The sequence below is a fragment of the Haliotis asinina genome, chromosome 7 (assembly GCF_037392515.1).
Source record: "Haliotis asinina isolate JCU_RB_2024 chromosome 7, JCU_Hal_asi_v2, whole genome shotgun sequence".
NCBI classification, from domain to species: domain Eukaryota; kingdom Metazoa; phylum Mollusca; class Gastropoda; order Lepetellida; family Haliotidae; genus Haliotis; species Haliotis asinina.
In genome coordinates, this window is record NC_090286.1 from 15529123 (window position 1) to 15536269 (window position 7147).

A 7147-nucleotide genomic window follows, 5' to 3' on the forward strand; every position below is an offset into this window, starting at 1 on the left:
CATATCAATGTTATCGCACGTTAAAACAACTAGATGATAAAGGTCAAAACAGCTGGGTGTGTGATATCAGAAATATTCTTTTTAAGTGTGGGTTTTCGTATGTTTGGAGATCACAGGATGTCGGTGATAGAAAGCTGTTTAATTTAATTTCTAAACAAAGACTTATAGACATATTTTCCAAGATTGGCATGCCTATGTACATTCATCTAAATATCTTTCCCATTATGCTTTTGTAAAATCGTCACTACAGCCAGAAAAATATTTAAGTGTATTACATGACAAATCTTTGAGAAGAGCTTTCTGTAAATTCAGAATCTCCTTGCAAGATTTCAATGTACAGTCTGAACGTAATCCAAATAAAATTTTATGTGTAAAATGTAATAGCAATGAGGTTGAGGTGAATATGATGTGTTATTTGTGTGCAACCCTACCGAGACCTGCGAAATAAATATCTTCCAGACTTATGTACAGGGTATAAAGATCAACATTCTATGATAAATCTATTAAATTCTAAGAATGAAGATGTTATTATCGTCGTTGCACGTTTTCTGGAAAATGTGTTTATTTTCAGAGGTAAAACGCGATACTTATGGAAATTGTGAAAAAAAAAATGTAACTGCACTACGAGTCGTTTGGCCTAAAATACTGAATAAACTGTCTGTCTGTCTGTTTGTCTGTCTGTTTGAACAATATGGCTATGAAAAATACGTTTGTATTTTACAGTGTAATTAATAGTGTTCATTGAATGACAAAACAACATTTTTAGCTCATGAGTAATAATTCTGAAAGTACCATCAATGAAAGACTTTTCCTTTTTTGACATGACTGAAGTGAACCTCACACGTATTGTACTTGAGTTCTGCTTAAAACACTTGCATACATCATGCTTCACAACGTAAATAAATAACACTCCCTGTGGCTCATTTGGATATGTAATCAACACATAAATATGTCAATAAATGCAATACATGAATATTTAAGATTCAGGAAAAAAAGCCCAAGTAACTGAATCATCAGTGTAATATTTAAATCATTACAGCAAGTCTCTGTCCTTGGTAGAGACTTTATGACTCCAAAAGGTGAGAAAACTCATTTTTGAGAACGTGAGACCTTAATTCATTGAGACATATTTCATTTCTGTTCAAAGTAGAACAGAAAGTGACCATTTGCCAGTGTTATGTTCAATGAAAACTATTTTGGTTTCCTGTACACAGAGAGATAATCATGTTGATGAGATACAAACTCCCATTTTAATTACAGCTGTTCCCAAATATCGCTTGCCAAGTGAGCGAATACCTGATTATATAAGACACATTTCAAGTAATGAGTGTACACACGTGTTTACTGAATTCTGTTCTTCATTACAAATTGATGTTGATATTGGCGGTGAAAGGTTATCAGATATACTTATTTCCTGTGGAGAAAAGGCAGGTGCATTATGCATAAGTCCAAGAAGAGGTATAGAAAAAAATCAACCATTGTGGTTTGATACAGAATGTTTACAATTAAAGACTAAGAAGTATTACCTCTTAAACAAATTCAGAACTTTTAAATGTGATGAGAATAAAAAAAATTACTTGAATGCAAAATCCAAATATAAGCGAAACATATACAAGATGAAAATGGGTAATGAAATAAATGACGCTGCCAAATATGGTGATTGTAAAGAATTGTGGAGAACTCTAAGGAATTATTTGAGGGGAAATGCTAATGAAAAAGATGTAGCACCCAAAGTGTGGTACAAATACTTTACGGATCAACTCTTGTCAGGTGAAATCAGTGAGCATGAGACTAAACAAGCACTGAATGAACTTAAGGTTGGTAAAGCTCCTGGTATGGATGGAATATCACCTGAGTTCCTGAAGAGTATAAGTCAGTTTATAATTCCGTATCTTAAACTACTGTTTAATAAGATTCTGGATGCTGGTGTATTTCCAAATGCATGGAATATAGGTATGATGATTTCTCTTTGTAAGTCTGGAAACAAATTGGAACCCAGCAATTATAGGGGTATATCGATATTAAATGTTAACGTAAACTATTTTCTGCTATACTTGAAAAACGTATCAGGATATGGCTTGATGTAAATGACTTATTATCAGAATCCCAAGCAGGATTTCGACCTACTTATTCAGCAGTAGACAATGTATTTGTCCTTCAAGCTCTATCTACTAAATACCTAAGCAGATCAAAGGGGCGTTTCTACTGCTCATTCATTGATTTTAAAAAGGCGTTTGATTATGTGGATGGGAAGAAAATGCTGTATTTATTGATTCAAAATGGCTTAAAAGAAAAAATAGCAATTGCATTTAGAATATGTATGCATCAGTCAAAGCATGTATCAGGCCTAGGACAGAAAAGGTATTGCTGATTGTTTTACAACTTCAAGTGGTGTTAGACAAGAATGTGTCCTTAGCCCAGTGTTATTTATATTTTTCATGAATGAACTTGTATCTGAAATGTATAATGAATGTGATCATGGCGTATTTGCTTCCCAGGAAATCATAGATATAATGCTTCTTCGTTATGCAGATGATATTGCTTTGTTATCTTCTTCAGTTAGTGACCTACAGAAACAATTCAATGTATGACAGTCTTATTGTACCAAATGGGGCTTAACGGTGAACTTAGATAAATCAAATGTGATTGTTTTTAGAAATGGTGTTGTTGTAAAACGATCTGAAAAATGGACATATTGTAATATATCTAGGAAGGTAGTTTCATATTATAAGTACTTAGGATTGGTGATATCTTCCAGATTAGTATGGTCTGTTGCATGTAAGCAGTTAGCACTCCAAGCATCCAAAGCAATAATGTCTGTGTATAATTTGTTCAAGCTAAATGACTTTATGTCATTTATTGTGGCCTCTTCTAGTTTTGATAATACGATTGCACCCATTCTATTATATGGTTCTGAAATTTGGGGTCTAAAATACCATGAGTCAATAGAAAAAAAAATGCAAACATCATATTTTAAGAAATACTTAGGTGTCGTTAAATATGCTTCCAACAGAGCAATTCTTGGCGATACAGGCAGATATTCTATCTTTGTTTCCACACAATTAAGAGCAGTCAACTATTGGATAAAGTTATTACGTATGGATGCTTATAGATACCCATATCAATGTTATCGCACGTTAAAACAACTAGATGATAAAGGTCAAAACAGCTGGGTGTGTGATATCAGAAATATTCTTTTTAAGTGTGGGTTTTCGTATGTTTGGACATCACAGGATGTCGGTGATAGAAAGCTGTTTAATTTAATTTCTAAACAAAGACTTATAGACATATTTTCCAAGATTGGCATGCCTATGTACATTCATCTAAATATCTTTCCCATTATGCTTTTGTAAAATCGTCACTACAGCCAGAAAAATATTTAAGTGTATTATATGACAAATCTTTGAGAAGAGCTTTCTGTAAATTCAGAATCTCCTTGCAAGATTTCAATGTACAGTCTGAACGTAATCCAAATAAAATTTTATGTGTAAAATGTAATAGCAATGAGGTTGAGGTGAATATGATGTGTTATTTGTGTGCAACCCTACCGAGACCTGCGAAATAAATATCTTCCAGACTTATGTACAGGGTATAAAGATCAACATTCTATGATAAATCTATTAAATTCTAAGAATGAAGATGTTATTATCGTCGTTGCACGTTTTCTGGAAAATGTGTTTATTTTCAGAGGTAAAACGCGATACTTATGGAAATTGTGAAAAAAAAAATGTAACTGTACTACGAGTCGTTTGGCCTAAAATACTGAATAAACTGTCTGTCTGTCTGTTTGTCTGTCTGTTTGAACAATATGGCTATGAAAAATACGTTTGTATTTTACAGTGTAATTAATAGTGTTCATTGAATGACAAAACAACATTTTTAGCTCATGCGTAATAATTCTGAAAGTACCATCAATGAAAGACTTTTCCTTTTTTGACATGACTGAAGTGAACCTCACACGTATTGTACTTGAGTTCTGCTTAAAACACTTGCATACATCATGCTTCACAACGTAAATAAATAACACTCCCTGTGGCTCATTTGGATATGTAATCAACACATAAATATGTCAATACATGCAATACATGAATATTTAAGATTCAGGAAAAAAAGCCCAAGTAACTGAATCATCAGTGTAATATTTAAATCATTACAGCAAGTCTCTGTCCTTGGTAGAGACTTTATGACTCCAAAAGGTGAGAAAACTCATTTTTGAGAACGTGAGACCTTAATTCATTGAGACATATTTCATTTCTGTTCAAAGTAGAACAGAAAGTGACCATTTGCCAGTGTTATGTTCAATGAAAACTATTTTGGTTTCCTGTACACAGAGAGATAATCATGTTGATGAGATACAAACTCCCATTTTAATTACAGCTGTTCCCAAATATCGCTTGCCAAGTGAGCGAATACCTGATTATATAAGACACATTTCAAGTAATGAGTGTACACACGTGTTTACTGAATTCTGTTCTTCATTACAAATTGATGTTGATATTGGCGGTGAAAGGTTATCAGATATACTTATTTCCTGTGGAGAAAAGGCAGGTGCATTATGCATAAGTCCAAGAAGAGGTATAGAAAAAAATCAACCATTGTGGTTTGATACAGAATGTTTACAATTAAAGACTAAGAAGTATTACCTCTTAAACAAATTCAGAACTTTTAAATGTGATGAGAATAAAAAAAATTACTTGAATGCAAAATCCAAATATAAGCGAAACATATACAAGATGAAAATGGGTAATGAAATAAATGACGCTGCCAAATATGGTGATTGTAAAGAATTGTGGAGAACTCTAAGGAATTATTTGAGGGGAAATGCTAATGAAAAAGATGTAGCACCCAAAGTGTGGTACAAATACTTTCAGGGTCTTCTAAACCCAACAGAAACAAACAAAGATGAGTGAATTTGATCAATTAGTATCCGAATATTTCCATTCTCACTCGTGCTCAGATTGTAATGACTTTCCTTTTACGGATCAACTCTTGTCAGGTGAAATCAGTGAGCATGAGACTAAACAAGCACTGAATGAACTTAAGGTTGGTAAAGCTCCTGGTATGGATGGAATATCACCTGAGTTCCTGAAGAGTATAAGTCAGTTTATAATTCCGTATCTTAAACTACTGTTTAATAAGATTCTGGATGCTGGTGTATTTCCAAATGCATGGAATATAGGTATGATGATTTCTCTTTGTAAGTCTGGAAACAAATTGGAACCCAGCAATTATAGGGGTATATCGATATTAAATGTTAACGTAAACTATTTTCTGCTATACTTGAAAAACGTATCAGGATATGGCTTGATGTAAATGACTTATTATCAGAATCCCAAGCAGGATTTCGACCTACTTATTCAGCAGTAGACAATGTATTTGTCCTTCAAGCTCTATCTACTAAATACCTAAGCAGATCAAAGGGGCGTTTCTACTGCTCATTCATTGATTTTAAAAAGGCGTTTGATTATGTGGATGGGAAGAAAATGCTGTATTTATTGATTCAAAATGGCTTAAAAGAAAAAATAGCAATTGCATTTAGAATATGTATGCATCAGTCAAAGCATGTATCAGGCCTAGGACAGAAAAGGTATTGCTGATTGTTTTACAACTTCAAGTGGTGTTAGACAAGAATGTGTCCTTAGCCCAGTGTTATTTATATTTTCCATGAATGAACTTGTATCTGAAATGTATAATGAATGTGATCATGGCGTATTTGCTTCCCAGGAAATCATAGATATAATGCTTCTTCGTTATGCAGATGATATTGCTTTGTTATCTTCTTCAGTTAGTGACCTACAGAAACAATTCAATGTATGACAGTCTTATTGTACCAAATGGGGCTTAACGGTGAACTTAGATAAATCAAATGTGATTGTTTTTAGAAATGGTGTTGTTGTAAAACGATCTGAAAAATGGACATATTGTAATATATCTAGGAAGGTAGTTTCATATTATAAGTACTTAGGATTGGTGATATCTTCCAGATTAGTATGGTCTGTTGCATGTAAGCAGTTAGCACTCCAAGCATCCAAAGCAATAATGTCTGTGTATAATTTGTTCAAGCTAAATGACTTTATGTCATTTATTGTGGCCTCTTCTAGTTTTGATAATACGATTGCACCCATTCTATTATATGGTTCTGAAATTTGGGGTCTAAAATACCATGAGTCAATAGAAAAAAAAATGCAAACATCATATTTTAAGAAATACTTAGGTGTCGTTAAATATGCTTCCAACAGAGCAATTCTTGGCGATACAGGCAGATATTCTATCTTTGTTTCCACACAATTAAGAGCAGTCAACTATTGGATAAAGTTATTACGTATGGATGCTTATAGATACCCACATCAATGTTATCGCACGTTAAAACAACTAGATGATAAAGGTCAAAACAGCTGGGTGTCTGATATCAGAAATATTCTTTTTAAGTGTGGGTTTTCGTATGTTTGGAGATCACAGGATGTCGGTGATAGAAAGCTGTTTAATTTAATTTCTAAACAAAGACTTATAGACATATTTCCAAGATTGGCATGCTTATGTACATTCATCTAAATATCTTTCCCATTATGCTTTTGTAAAATCGTCACTACAACCAGAAAAATATTTAACTGTATTACATGACAAATCTTTGAGAAGAGCTTTCTGTAAATTCAGTATCTCCTTGCATGATTTCAGTGTACAGTCTGAACGTAATCCAAATGAAATTTTATGTGTAAAATGTAATAGCAATGAGGTCGAGGATGAATATTGTGTGTTATTTGTGTGCAAGCCCTACCGAGACCATTTGTTTGATTGGCATTACTAGAAGCTGTAAGTGATAAGAGGGTAAGATTCTTTATGGATAACAACTTCTTTATTGCATATGATGCGAGGGATATCATCCCAATCAGGGATATCTCATCCCAACTGCATACAATGAACTCATAAAAATAACAGATTGGAGCTCACCAGCCACCATTACTAATTACCCTATCAGCCATGTATACTTTGTCACGGCTACAGCCACCATTGGCTTCCTCTTATTGTCTCATCATTACTACCACCCATTGTTGTTGTTGTTAATCCCCCGCCTTTGATTCATACCTACGTGTTGTTATTACTTTATCCCTGTCCATGTATATAAGTCTGTTCTGTGATGTATTACTCC